This window comes from Juglans regia, chromosome 6, assembly GCF_001411555.2.
Source record: "Juglans regia cultivar Chandler chromosome 6, Walnut 2.0, whole genome shotgun sequence".
Lineage (NCBI taxonomy): Eukaryota > Viridiplantae > Streptophyta > Magnoliopsida > Fagales > Juglandaceae > Juglans > Juglans regia.
Window position 1 is genome coordinate 19,079,072 of NC_049906.1, and position 15,269 is coordinate 19,094,340.

Below are 15,269 nucleotides of genomic sequence, written 5' to 3' on the forward strand. Positions count from 1 at the left end.
CAGTCACGGTGAGCCCCGTCGCACACCTCTTTCTCTTTCGGTTTCCTTCTTTCTTTTTGTTGTGTCTTCTGTTTTCCTGTTTTTAGAAGCTTTGGACTGAAAGTATTATCGTATAGATAGTTTAAATTATATGGTCATGACATCCCTTGGAATCACGAAAATGCCATCTAGCTTTTGGTCATCGATTTTGCTTCCGTAAAACACCTCAAACCCATTTTTAAGTGCTCTACATTTTGCCATTCCAGTTATAAAACTCTTTGTTATTTGTTTAAATGTACTCCGGCTCATTTGTTTTTAAATGATACCTAATGGTATAAAGTTCTTTTTTTTTTTTTTTTCAGAGATAGGTTTGAGTAAACAATATTAGTGTAATGTTGTTTTTACACTTTAGATATGATTTATTCTATATAAAAATAGTTATGGTTTATTTTAAAATATTTTGAGATAATTATATTATCTAGTATTAAACTTTATAATTTATTTTTATTAATAAATAAGTCAGACTTTTAAATGTTTTAGTCAAGTTAGTAAATCAATATTGATGATTTTAGAAAGTGATGATTTGTAATTTTAGGTTTTGAGGAATTAAATAGGTTATTTTAGAAGCTTAGGATTAAATATCGAAATACGTGATTAATTGAAAATTTACGAGAATTACGTGATTATTTTATAGGTGATGATTAATTATTGTTCGACATTTTTTAGGAAAGTTCTGAAAAAGCTAAGAAGTCCAGATAAGTTGAGGTTGACTTTTTGGAAAATATACATATTTGGTTATGAAAAGAAAGTTGAACTACCTCAGTTATTTGTTCTGCTTTATTCATGAGATTCTATTTAAAAAGAAAGTATTTTCTGTCATGACTGGTGTAGACATGAGCTTATTTTTTACATTCTGTTTCTGAATTTTGACAAAGAGAGCGAATATGAAATTTTGTGAATAAGTTATGTTTTTGCAATCTGATTCTTTTCAGTACTATGTGTTGATAAGATGTAGCACTTGAAAAAACCATTGGCATGACTTTCTGATTTGTTTTGACTCTGATTCTGATATGGTGATTATGATTTTTTTTTGCTCTGATATGTGGTCCTGTCATGGGATATAATAGTGGCATCTGGCCCTGTCACGGGATATAATAGTGACCTCTGACCCTATCACGGGATACAATAGTGACCTCTAACTCTATCACGGGATATAATAGTGACCTCTGGCTCTGTCACGGGATATAATAGTGACCTCTACCCCTGTCATGGGATATAATAGTGACCTCTGGCCCAACCACGAGATATAATAGTGGATTTCTGTTCTGAGTGCAATCGCTTTGATATTCTTGGTGATTTATGTTCTGCTTGGCTTTCCGTAAGATGCTTAACCCTACCACGGGGGTTAAACATGGTCTCTGTTCTGATATGATGTTCTAATATGTTATGATAAGATGAAGATATTCAGTCATGTTGTGCCAAAGGAGTCTTTGAATATGAAAAGTTGGTTTTCTGAATATGAAATGTTTGAAAAGTCGCTCTGATTTTCTGAAAATATGTATTGTTGAGATTTGCATATTGATACTGAAATGTTTTGTTTCTGCATTCTGAACTCTGTAAAAATACTCATGTTTACACACTAGTATATGTCCTCTACTTACTGAGTTATTGATAACTCACCCATTATCTCCAATTATTTTTCAGATGATTTTTGAATAGTCCAGCTAAGGATCGGGATTATGGAGTATCGGTGAGATGATTATTTAAGTATAATGGATTAGTCATAGAAGATTTATGAGAAGTGACGGATTTTATTAAGAGATTTTGTAGTATTCTAATAACGTTATATTTTGGAGTCTATAAATATATTGATAAATTGTGAGTTTTAAGTTATAGAAAATAACTCTTCGATCCCTGTGGAAACGGGGCGTTACATAGTAAGTACTAGTCCTTGTGAATGTTAGAAAATGGATACGACAAAGTTAATGCCTTTTTTTTCTAATATATAGAAAAGATGTGGATCAAATCTTAATACGGAAATACATATTCAGTTAAAGGCCTCGGCTACACTCACGAGCGAGGCACGGCTGAAGTTTGAAGAACTGCTGAACAAGGAAATACAATGTAGTCAAGAACCTAAGAAAGCATCCACCTTTGCATTCGTTCCCCTAGACAAAAACTTCATGCAAATGGGTGGATGAACACCTGCCAAAGTGAGTATTGAGCTTGGCAGAGTCCAAATCCCATCACCACAAATCAAACCAGACGCTACTGCTGGTCCAAATGCATCGGCCTTTGCCTTGTTTACCTTCCGCCACACAAATAGGATCAAGCTCCCTACACACATGTCAATGGCAAAGTATGATCCAAGATAAAAGGGTATTGTCATTGCCATGGGAAGTGGAATAAAGCTAGCCTTCTTCTTTCCAACTAAATCCCTGATCCCGTTGATTACTATGGCTGCAAAAAAGAAAACATAACAAAGTGTGAGGCAATGCTTCGGCAAAGCCGAGAACCCTTCAACCCCTAGGATTGACATATAGCGGTAAACAAGCGCATAAGGCGCCGGGTATTGTGAACCAGGAACTCCAAGATCATTGAAGGCCTTGTAGAAGAGCCAAAAGACACAAGGAGAAATAACGCAACCCATTGCGGTTCCAACAATTTGACTCACGAACATGGACCTGGGTGAAGCCAACATCATATAGCCTGTCTTAAAGTCCTGCATCAAATCAGAGGCTGTGGATACAATGTTCATCATGACTCCACATGCTGCCAAACCTGCAAGAACCCCACCATGAGAGGCCCCTGCCCATGCCCCAATCGTAACTATGGCCAGCTTTCCATACGTGGATGCTAATGACCAATCTGTCAGTCCGCAACCATAAGCATTACAAAAGGCTAGCGTTGGCGCTATTATGTAAATTACCACAATATAGTACCACTTGAGCTGGCTAAAGATGTGCGGAAGTGTGAAAACAGATATGATTGCTATGGTGACATAACCGGCAACAACAAGCCATGTTGGAATCTGGTCCTTGAGAAATAGCGCTGTCCGACGTTGATCATCATAAGACAAAGATGGAGGCAATTCAGGGGGGGATCGACCTGATAAGGGAATAACTGTGCCTGGGTCTTTGTTTGATAGTTGGTGATACAAACCACATAGAGTGTGACTGAGGACCTTTAAAAAGTTATAGAGGCCATCACCAAGGATCATGGCTATAGCTATGAACACCCTATAACCTTGAAGGCCATGTATGTAACACCCGAACCCAATGAAGCTCAATTTGTCTTTTTTATTTATTTTGTTTTAGTTTATTCTTTTTATTTTTATTTTTTATTCTTTTATTTTTTTCACACGTTAACTTCTTCACGTTTCATTTCTTTCCGTCTATTTTTTTTTCCACTTAAGTTTCCCTCTCGCCCACGGCATGCATGATCACACATGTCTCTAATGTTTTCTTTATCCACTCTTTGCACACGCACAATTTGTTTTCTTTTCTGGTCCGCACACATGTCTCCTACGGCTCTAGGGTTTCTTTCTACGTTCAATCACCTTTATATATATATATTTATACTTTCTGCAAAACACAAAGCCGCAACACCCTCAGTTTTTTCCCACTGATCGAAAATCAGCCCAACGCCTCCACCACGCACGTACGTTCGCAGCAGGCCTGCACTGCGTCTCAACCTCCATCAAACCCTCCACTGAGTTCCAGCCGCTACTACCGTCTTCAACCACCGCTCCATTGTCGCAAGCGAGCCAGCTCGAGACGCATCTTGGCATTACTGCATCAAAAAAGCCAACGCCGTGTGCACTCAGCCGAACGGAAACCACCCAGTGCGAGTCTTTCCCCTGCACGGCAGAAGCCACCAGTCATTGCCCAGCCCCTCGTGCAACCGTAAGCCACCGTATCTGCACCATGCACACGATGCCAAGAACTGGCAGCCACGAGAAGTCATCCCCTGTTTTTTATCATCAAAACAGAGTCATTTTTCTCCACTGCATAAGGCTTCTCTACGGGCTGCCCAACCACTAGGAGGGTTGCTGCGTGCAGCCGTTGCCACCTCTGCCCCGGGCCGCTATCACCTGCTGGAAATTAGTCCTCCACCTCCCAGTGATGTCCAGCGCCACCGTCCGAAGCCTTCATGCACGCCACATGGTGCGTACTCTCCCTCTCGGTCTCTCTGTCTCTCCCTCTCCATTTTCTCCCACTCCCGTGCTTAACCCAACTTGGCAGCATGTCTGCCGCACGCCTGCTCTCCAGTCGCGTAGCCACTGCCTACCCAGTCCAGCCATCGCACGCTGCCGCTTGATTTCCCTTCGTGAGCAAGCCCCTACCATGCACATTATTTTGTTTTCCGTAGGTTTTATTGGTTTTCAAAGAAATGAAGGAAATTACATTAGTACCCTTTTACTAAGTGTTATATTAATGTACTTTAAAATTCTTATTATGTATTGGTACACTCTTATATAATTATGATTACAAAAAAATCACTTAAGTATTTTAATATGTTATTTAAGCAAAGATTTATTTTAATAGTAAACAATATTGGTGTAATGTTATTTTTACATTTTAGATATGTTTTAGTCTATTTAAAATTGTTATGGGTTTTTTAAAAATATTTTGGAATAATTATATTATCTAGTATTAAACTTTATATTTGGTTTTCAATAATAAATATGTCTGACTTTTAAATATTTTACTCATAATATTAAGTTAGCATTGGCGATTTTAGAAAGTGATGATTTGTAATTTTAGGTTTTGAGGAATTAAATAGGTTATTTTATAAGCTTAGGATTAAATATCGAAATACTTGATTAATTGGAAATTTATGAGAATTATGTTATTATTTTATAGGTGACGATTAATTATTGTTTGACGTTTTTGAGGAATTCTGAAAAAGCTAAGAAGTTCAGGTAAGCGGGGTTCCTATGCTAGACTTTGCATTTAAAATAAAATGAGCTGAGCTTATTTTTGGAAAATATACATATTTGATGCTGAAAAGAAATTTCGACTGCCTCAGTTATTTGTTCTGCATTACTCATGAGATTCTGTTTAAGAAGAAATTATTTTCTGTCATGACTGGTGTAGACATGAGCTTATTTTTTACATTCTGTTTTTGAACTTTGAAAAAAAGAGCGAATATGAAATTTTGTGCATAAATTATGTTGTGTTATGATTATATTCAGTTCTGAATATTTTTTGTACTCTGATATGATCTGATGTGATTTCTGAAAACCTCTGGCATAACATTCTGTTTCTATTTCTGTTCCATTCTGACCTCACCACAGGTGTAAAACTGTGGCCTCTGGTCGGGTTGGTACCAAGTTTTCTGTTTCTGGTGCACCCACTTTGGAAACAAAGTAGTTTTCTGCGTGGTCTTTCCTATGTGCACACTCGGGGCTCCGAGAATGAATATGGGGAAGATTCACATTCTGTTTCTGCTCGGTTAGCTACCGGGGTTTGCACAACCCTACCACGGGAGTTAAACATGGTATTTGTTTTGATATGATAAGATAAGATATGGTGTTTCAGTTTATGCCATGCCAAATGGATTTTGATTATGAATATTTTTCGAACTCTCGCTCTGATATTTTTGATAACATGTTCTGATGTTGTATTTTGAAAATATTATTCTGATTCTACATTCTGAAAGAAAATATTTTTGTTCTGCATTCTGAACTCTGTAAATGCTCATATTTACACATTAGTATATGTTCTCTGCTTACTGAGTTGTTGATAACTCACCCCTTATCTCCATATATTTTTCAGATGATTTTGAATAGTCCAGATAAGGATCAGGATTATGGAGCATCGGTGAGATGATTATTTAAGCATAGTGGTTTACTCATAGAAGATATCTGAGAAGTGGCGGATTTTTATTGAGAGATTCTGTAGTATTCTGATGACTTTATATTTTAGAGTCTATAAATACATTGATAAATTGTGAGTTTTCAGTTATAGGGAGTAACTCTTCGATCCCTGTGGGACCGGGGCTTTACAATGTAGGCTGCTTGGGCTAAGCTCTACAGAGTACCACGAGCCCTTCCTTGCATCTATCAGTGGCCACATAATACCCCATGAAAGAACAGCTCCAACAAGAAGAGATATGTTGATCAGATACGGACAGATCATTCCAACGCCAACATAAGCAGCTGAGAAATCAAAGTAAAACTTGTTATCAAAGGCTTTGAGACCAAATGTAGGGAAGTTGGCAAATCCACAGCCATCATCTGCAGTAAAAAACCATTGGAAGAAGCCCCAAAGAAAGCTAAAGGAGAAGAACTTCCCCAATGCTCTCACTTGTTTCTTTGCTAGCTTGGCACCCTGTGGAGTGTGGAAGCTGTTGATAAGATGGGCAGTTGCGGTACCACTTAGATATATCAACTTGAAGTCTATAATCATAATCTTTCGAAGAGGCACCACGGAAAACAGACCGAGAAAGCTAACAACAAAAAGAAACCCAATCATCCATCCCAATGTTGGATTCTTAATATTTTGTGCATTGTTAGCCTCTGTAGATTGTTTGGCAACAACTTCACTCATTCCGAAGAGGTAACTGCCAAAGCCACCGCTGAAAGCAATGCCGGAGGAGGCAACAACGCAGGTCTGTATAACGGTTTCTCTTGCCTGGTGAAAGGCTGCCTCAGCATCCCGAACTTCTCTAGTAACTTGGTCCAAGTCTTGACGAAGAAGAAGCCCAGCAGCCCTGCAGACACGTTGAGGGATGGTATAATCCCAGTGGTCAGGTTGAGCTTCATCACGATGAAGGTGAAGAGAACCCCTAACACGAAGCTCACCACAAAGGCCCTCAACGTCAGCTGCTTTTGCCATGGAGGCACCTCCTTGCTCGAGAATACTTTCTCAACGGACAATAGTTCCTTGTCCAAGGCAGCTGCTTCTCCTTGTGCGGAAACGGTCAGGTCATCATTATTGGAAGTAATCAGATCCTTCTTTTGCTCGCCTCTGGTCCCCATCATTCTAGATATGCCGATCTTCATTTCGAATATCAGCGCTTCTTCTGCGGTCACTCTCCCCCTGGCTCGGGTCACGACTCCGACAAAGTTAATGCCTTGTATATTACTCCTGGCTCTCATACAATCCCGATGACTCGCATGTGATCAACAACCTTATCGTCATCTAATATTTAAAGACCATACATGCACCGTAACACCCCGGTCTAGGATGGGGTCGGAGAGTTACTTCCTGTCACTTAAACTCACATTCCAACAATATATTTATAGACTCCAAATTTTCAAGGTGATATAAAATTTATTGTTTCAAACCAATTACCTCAATATAATCAAACTCTCAAAATACCAAGTCATCAAAACACCACAAAATTTCTTAACAAAAATCATTAATACTCATAGACACCTTCTATGCTTAATCCACTATGATAAAATCATTTCACCCATGCTCTATAATTTTGATTCTCAGTTGAAATATTTAAATTATCTGAAAACTTTTGTGGAGATAAATGGTGAGTTATCAAACAACTTAGTAAGCAGAGAACATATACTAGTAAACATGAGCATTTACAGAGTTTAGAATATAGAAAAAAATTATTAATTTTAGAATGTAGAATCAGAACATTTTTTTTTAAACAAGGAGGACGGCACCTCCAAAACTTTATTGAAAATAACCCTCACTTATGGCGAAGGAAAACCTAACAAAACAAACAATAAACCACTTAGTCTTACTAACAAAATACTAAACACCTGCAACAAAGGCGACCCCACCCAAACCTAAAGCTATTTCCTAAAGCTAGGCAAGCTAAGATAATCCAATCTAATCAAACCTCTCAAATGAAGGGGCAAATCATCTATACCCATGAATGTACAATTTGTCCCCTCCTCCCCCTTCCTTGCTAAAACATCCGTCACTTTATTACCTTCTCTAAACTGATGTGTAATCGTATAATTGAAGTCATGAATAACCTTAATAAGCTCTTCCCAAAAATCCCATAAATACCAAACTATATAAGAAAAGTTTTCCAACCACTGTACCACCAACGTCGAGTTGCACTCAATCTCTAACTTCCTTATATCCAGGTCCCTACAAAATAATAAACCATGAAATAATGCGCGAAGCTCAACTTCATTATTTGTACCATAATCAAATTTTGCTGAAAAAGCTACAACAACTTGTCCTCTATCATTCCACACCACTACACCGCCCCCACAGCTTCCCGAATTACCTCTACAAGAGCTATCAACATTTAACTTGAACCAACCTTCTCTTGGCTTCTTCCAAGAAATCTGCATAGGACGTCGAAAATATGTAAGTAGAATCGATACCTCAAGTTCCTTAAGGATAGCACGGTCCAAGTAAGACACAGCCCCGACCTTCAGAAGCTTACCAAAAATCAATCTCATCCAAGTTTTAATAGACAACCATACACTGTCCACTGAATCACATCTCCCTTCCATCGTAGCTAAGCACAACCACTTCCATAATCTCCAAGAGCTTTAAAACTGACATCAACCCAATCAGCACTCCCTTTTGGGATGACTTCTTGGCACACCGAAACCAGTAGCAAACCCGTCCTCACCAGCTCGTAAACTCTCTGCAATTTACGCCTAACACCACCGACGCCCTCTTCCATATTTCTTTGGCTATATCACCTGAACTTAGAACATGATCCCAAATATCCTCTATCTCACCCAAACCACAACAATTGCAACGAGAATTAAACTAAAGGAACACCAATGGATTGAACACGAGCATCTAGTGGGAGACAATTAAACCACGATTTCCACATGTAGATAGAAGCTTTTTTCGATAAACGATTACTCCAATTCCATTACATTCCTTCCAACTTAGGCCCCTTCACCTGAATCACATCCCACAACGAAGACGAAGAGAACTTACCATAACAATTTGGATGCCAGATTAACATATCTTTACCTTAACGATGACCCAGAACTTCAACAATAATATCCCTTGCCTGATTGCAACCAACCAAGCTTTCTAACAACCACTCATGCCAAACGTTATAAACCCAGCAGTCTTTAATTTTCAACTGCAGGCAAGAGATCATAGAGTTAGAAATAGCTAAAGGTCCATTAGACATCCACTTATCAAACCAAAATAAAACATTACCCACTTGCACCTTGATAGACATATTTTCCAAGACTTCCGGCAACACCTTAGAGATTGATTTCCAAAGCATAGAGTCGCCACTCTTAACTTCAGACACCAAAACATTCTCACCTTTCAAATATTTTGCTTTAAAGAAACTCGCCCACAAATTATTTGTTGATAAAAGTCTCCAAGTAAATTTCATGTGCATGGCTTTTTGAACATCTGAAAAATTTGTAACGCCTATCCCCCACCTCAAACATTGATGTACACATATGTGACCATGAAACCCATTTCCTTTTAGACTCTCCCCAAAAGAAATTTGATAAAATAGAATTCAGCTTACTCAACACCATCTTCGGAACATCCAAAATCGCTAGCAAATGTGTCGCCATACAAGAAAGATCTTGTTTAAGTAGGATCAGCTGCCCACCTTGTGATAATAAGCACCACTTCCAACCTACCACCTTATTCTGAAATTTAATCACCACGGGCTCTAAAATACAGCCCGTAAATCTCCTAGAGACAATTAGTGCACCCAAATACCATGTGGGCAAACTCCCTTCTTCAAAACCCATAAAACTCATAAGGTTGGAGCGCCGAGCTAAACTGATTTTTTTTATAAGAACATAGCTGCTTTGTCACAGTCAACCAGCTGCCCCAACCAACTAGAATACACATCCAGCACCTTGGAAATTCATTTAAGAGTTCGCCTCTCCCCATTCAAAAAAATTAGTAGATCATCCGCATACAACAAATGAGAAATCAAAGGTGCACCACAGGGCTGAGAAAATCTCCCAATCCCACCTTCCTTGAACCATTTGTGCAACAAACAGGACAGAATCTCCTCCATTAAAATAAACAAATAAGGAGGCAACGGATCACCTTGACGAAGACCCCTTCACGGCTGAAAAAACCCCATATACGTCCCATTCATCAAAATTGAAAACCATGGAGATTTGATTCACATCTCCACCAAATCATAGAATTTTTTCGTAAAGCCATACGCCGCCAAAACATCAAGTAAAAAATTCCAGTCCACTATATCATATGCTTTTGCCATATCAATTTTCATCATCACATTACCACCACAAGATTTCTTATTTATCAAATGAAGCATCTCCTGCACTAAGGAAATATTCTCAAAAATGCTTCTACCTGGAATAAAAGCCCCTGCTCGGGAGAAATAATAAGAGGGAGATACGCCATCAATCTCTTCGCTAAGATCTTTGAAAAAATCTTATAAGCCACCAAACACAAACTAATCGGACGAAATTTATCAAAACTCTTTGGCTCCTGCATTTTCAGAATCAGAACAATAAAAGAAGAAGAGTAATACCTCGACAAAGAATTCCCCCAAAAAAAAAATCACACGTCGCTTCCATAGCATCTTCCTTTACAACATCCCAACATGAAAGAAAAAAGGCCGATCCAAATCCATCAGCACCTGGACTACTGTTTTTTGGAATTCATTCCAATGCCTCACACACCTCCACCTCCATCGAAAGTCTACAAATTTCATCATTCTTATCCACCGAAAGTACTGAACTCACTAACAAAGATAAATCTGAAATTTGAGTTGCGCCTGCCCTAGTGAGAAAATGCTCAAAATACTTCACAGTGTCAAGATGCACTTCTTCTGGTGAACGAAGTTCAACGCCATCAGGCAAAGACATTGATGCTATAGTAGAACATCGCCTCCACACATTAGCCACAACATGAAAATATTTTAAGCTCTATTTTCGAAATCAACAACTCCAACTCTAACTCCTTATCAAAACCCGATTGATGTTGGAAATCTACCTATTCAATCCTCTCCTCAATCTCAATAATAGTATTATTAGCATGCCTAAAGACACGCCTATTCCAACCTTTCAGAATTACTTTTAGCTTCATTAACTTTGCAGCAAGCTTAATTAAACCAAGCTCCAGGATAGGCTCCTTCCAAATCGAAACCACTCCCTCACGAAAAGAAGGAAGTTGCTGCCACATATTCTGAAATCTTAAGGGAGCTGGACAATACCTTTGCTCAACTTTCGGCCCCTAAATCAACGTAAGAGCATGACCTGAAGATTTTCAAGATAAGTACTCCATATAGGCCAACGGATACTCTCTAAAAAATTCAGCATTCATAAGTGTGTCCAGCCGAGCCCAGCTTCTAGCACACCCCTGTTGGCCATTACACCAAGAGATCTTGCGGCCTCTAGCCGGAAGATCGAATAAACCACAACAGTCTAGACATTCTGTGAAGTCCCCCATCACCACTAAAGGACTTGGATTTCCACCAACTCTCTCCCCATCATTACGGATGATGTTGAAATCACCCACAACCAACCACAGAGCCCTCTCACTATCCATGCATCTTAAAGCATTCCATCGATCCCGTCTATCCAAATGTCTACATTTGGCATAAACCAACGTTAACAAAGTTTTCTTCACACCACCTTCAACAGAAATAGTGAGCAACTGATCCGACATATCCATAATGTCCACCCTCAAAGCCTCATGCCATAATAACCATAGTTTACCACTCATTATAGCATTAGAACCCAAATTCTTGAAACCCAAGTAATTCCCTAGACTGGGAAGCTTATCCTCCCCTGCAAATGGTTCCACAATAGAAACAATCGATACTTTTTGACTTCAAAACCAGACTTTTAAGCTGACGCTTTGACGTACCTACACCCCACACGTTCCACACTAGAACCTTATCAATTATTAATTCATTTTTGAGGGGCGGGGTAACACCTGCTGAAAATGACGTAATACCATACCATCTCTATTCTTCGAGTGACCCCGAGAACCCCTTGCTTCACTTTCAGAACCATAACCCTTCTCTTTTGCAAACTGAGTAAGCAAAACATTTTCATCATGGTCTGAGATCTGGTCCTCCTCCACTACATAGTCTGAACCCGCACCTTCTAGCGCCAATAGGTCCTCTACAGCCTTGGACGAACCTCCTTCATCCCAAGCCAATCTATTACCACCATCCAACCTTAAGAAATCAACTACAGGAGAGACGTTCTAAACTTTTAAAGGAGACTTAACACTCTACAATCTCACCTAATTCTATCGGACTACCCCTTCCATCAACACCGTCTTCCCTCCGACTAACCCCCTCCATCTGCGGAGGCACCCCCAACACCAACAACGAAGGATTATCAGCAGCTGGTAATGTCTCATCATTCCTCCCCTTTGCCGTACTTTGACACAAAACAATATTTTACACCTTCGCCACACCCTCCAGCATACACATTTGGCCTTGCTCGGCCTCGACTGTAGCAGCCTGTTGTTACACCATCAGTTGTTGCACCAACAGTGCCTTCTGAACCCGTTTTTCACGCCACACATTAATTATTCCCTCCCTGATTACCTATGTCCCTCTTCTTCTGTTTTTTTCGAACTGTTCTTTGTTGGTCCATTCTGCACACCACTTCTGTATGCCCCTGATGGCGACACTTAGAGCAATAAAAACCTAATTTTTCATACCTCACTGATTGCCATATTTTTTTGTTAGCCACCACAATAGGAAAACCTTGCAACAATTCAGCCGACAAATCAATCTCCACACAAACGCAAGCCCCCGTTGCAAGAGTAAGAGACAAAGTAGTGTTATCCGTTCCTAGATACCTCCCAAATCGACTGGCCAGAATCTAAAGACAATCCCTACGATACAAGTGCATCGGTAAACCTAGGAAAAATATCCATGGTGCCGCCATAGACGGTTTCACATTCAGATCAAAATCCTTAGTCCATCAAAAAATATAAAAACTACAACCATTGATCACACAACCTTCTTTCATCCACCCATGCGCGAAGTCACACTCACCAACCATATGAACCAAAACATGATATTCATCCATAAAACTGGCCATTGGAATATCAACTAGACCCCAAGTTTTCACAATCGTCAATCTCACTGAATCAATAGAAGGCCGACTACGTAAAAATTTGAAAACTACGACTACGTAAAAATTTGAAAACTAAGGCAAAATGAAAGTCCTTTGCTGCCTTATTCCTCTCAGCCTCTATAGAAACAAATCCCACTTCACCATCCACATCCACCAGGTAACGCATCGGCATCTTGAAAGTCGTAGTGTTTCGATGAGCCAATGCTTGGATGTAAGACTTCTGAGGAACCCCACCTTCCTTCTCACCTAGAGAACCACTAGATATAACTTCCGAACAAGCCCCACCAGACGCTGTCGACGTTAAAGGGCCCAAAGGCGCCACAATAAGGCGTAAACCCTAGAGGGCCAAGTCACAAAATGAGAAAACAAAAACTCTGTAAAAGACAGAGTGCAAGAGAAATGAAAATTCATCACGAAATCAAAATATTTGCTTTTAGAATGCAGAATCAAATCATGTTATCAAAATATCATAGCGAAATCTTCTGAAAATATTCTTAATTTGAAAATAAAAATCCTTTGAGATATCAAAATCTGAAATATCATCTTCATATCATATCAGAGCATCACATCAGGACATATACCATGTTTAACCCTCGTGGTAGGGTTATAAACCACCATTATACCCGTGGTGAGGCCGTATACCATGTTTAATTCCCGTAGTAGGGTTATAAACCCATGACAGGGCTGTATACCATATTTAGCCCATGTAGTAGGGTTATAAACTACCATTATACCTGTGGCGGGGCCGTATACCACTATTATACCCGTGGCAGGGCCTTCACAAAGACAAAACAGAGGCAACATCGGAATCAGTTTATAATAAGATACATAATCAGAAATTCGTGCCAAGGATTTCAGATGCTACATCATATCAAAACAGAGTACTGAACAAATTCAGATCATTTCACATCTTGAAAAACATATTCAAAATATTTTGACGTCGCATACAAAAATTATCAAATTTTCATATTCGCTCATTTTTCTCAGTTCATAAAACAAAATGAACAACATTAGCTCATGTCTACACTAGTCATGACAAAAATACTCTTCTCTTTCATATGGATCTCATGAGTATTGCACAACAAATAACTAGGGTTATTTTCACTTTTTTTTTCAAAAACATATCATGCACATTTTCATAAACCACTCTCAACTCATTTTCTTTTATGCAAAGTTTAGCATAGGAAACCTACTTACCTAGATTTTTTAGCTTTCTGAATTCTTCACAACAATGCTAAATGAAAATTACTCGTCACTTATAAGATTGCCACGTAATTTCCATAAATATCTAAAATTAGCACATTTTTCAATAGTTAAACCTGAAATGCTAAGTAACCTATTTTCTAAAAATCTAAATTTCTAGAAACCCTAAAATATAATAAGTTCTCAAATACCTTGATATTCACTTAAAATCCCTGACTATTTAGGCTTTACACTTTTTTTGTAAAATAAAATGTACAGCTAACAAAAGAACTCAATTACAACTAATAACATGTAAAATACATCTTCAGTTTAATATTCTTTTAACATAATTATAACAAAATATATTAATTTTCATTAAAAAAAAAATAGACTTAATCAGTTTTTAAAGGATTAAAATAAAATTTCATACTTACTATTTACTTCTAAAATTCATTTGTAAAAACTATTAATACTATATAATATAATTCAAAACCTTATTTATTTTCTTTATAAGTCCTTATATTTAAAAACAAGACCCTCACAAAATATGTGTAATATACAAACAATGTCACTCCCTAATATACAATTCGCCTAATGAAAGGGGTGTTTTAGGAAATGGCCATAACACGCTTGGACTCTTTGGGAAGGCTAACATTTACAAACCAACTTTATGGAATTACAACCACCTAGACCAGAGTTGTGCGACAGTATAGACCATACTCACCTAGAGGGGAGGTGTGCGGCGGAGCAAAGGACTAAGCGGCTGTCGTGGGTGGTCAGCGAGGTGGGAGGTGGCTGACTCGGCAAGGAAACACTAAGAGAGAGACGGTGAAAGAGAGAACTAGAAAAGAGAGAAAGGGACAAGAGGGGAAGCAACAAGAGGTCGTGGCACACGTCGTGAGCTTACCGAGAGGAAGAGTGGTGGCTTGGGGTGGAGTGAGGTGCCTGACGACACTTTCTATGTAGGTGGCGACGTTGGGGTGGGGCCTGTCAATGTGTCTCACGGTGGGGAATACTTCCCCTGTTTCAACGTGTAAAAAACAGAGCCCTTCACATCCAAAGCTTATCGATGGTTGGGCACGGAGGTGCAGGGCAGGGTTATGGC

At 39.0% G+C, this 15,269-nt stretch overlaps 1 pseudogene; it reads right to left on the minus strand.

The window, feature by feature from the left end:
- Nucleotides 1-2,107: 2,107 nt before the first annotated feature.
- LOC108985613 lies at nucleotides 2,108-12,499 on the minus strand (annotated as a pseudogene).
- Between the last annotated feature and the right edge of the window lie 2,770 nt (nucleotides 12,500-15,269).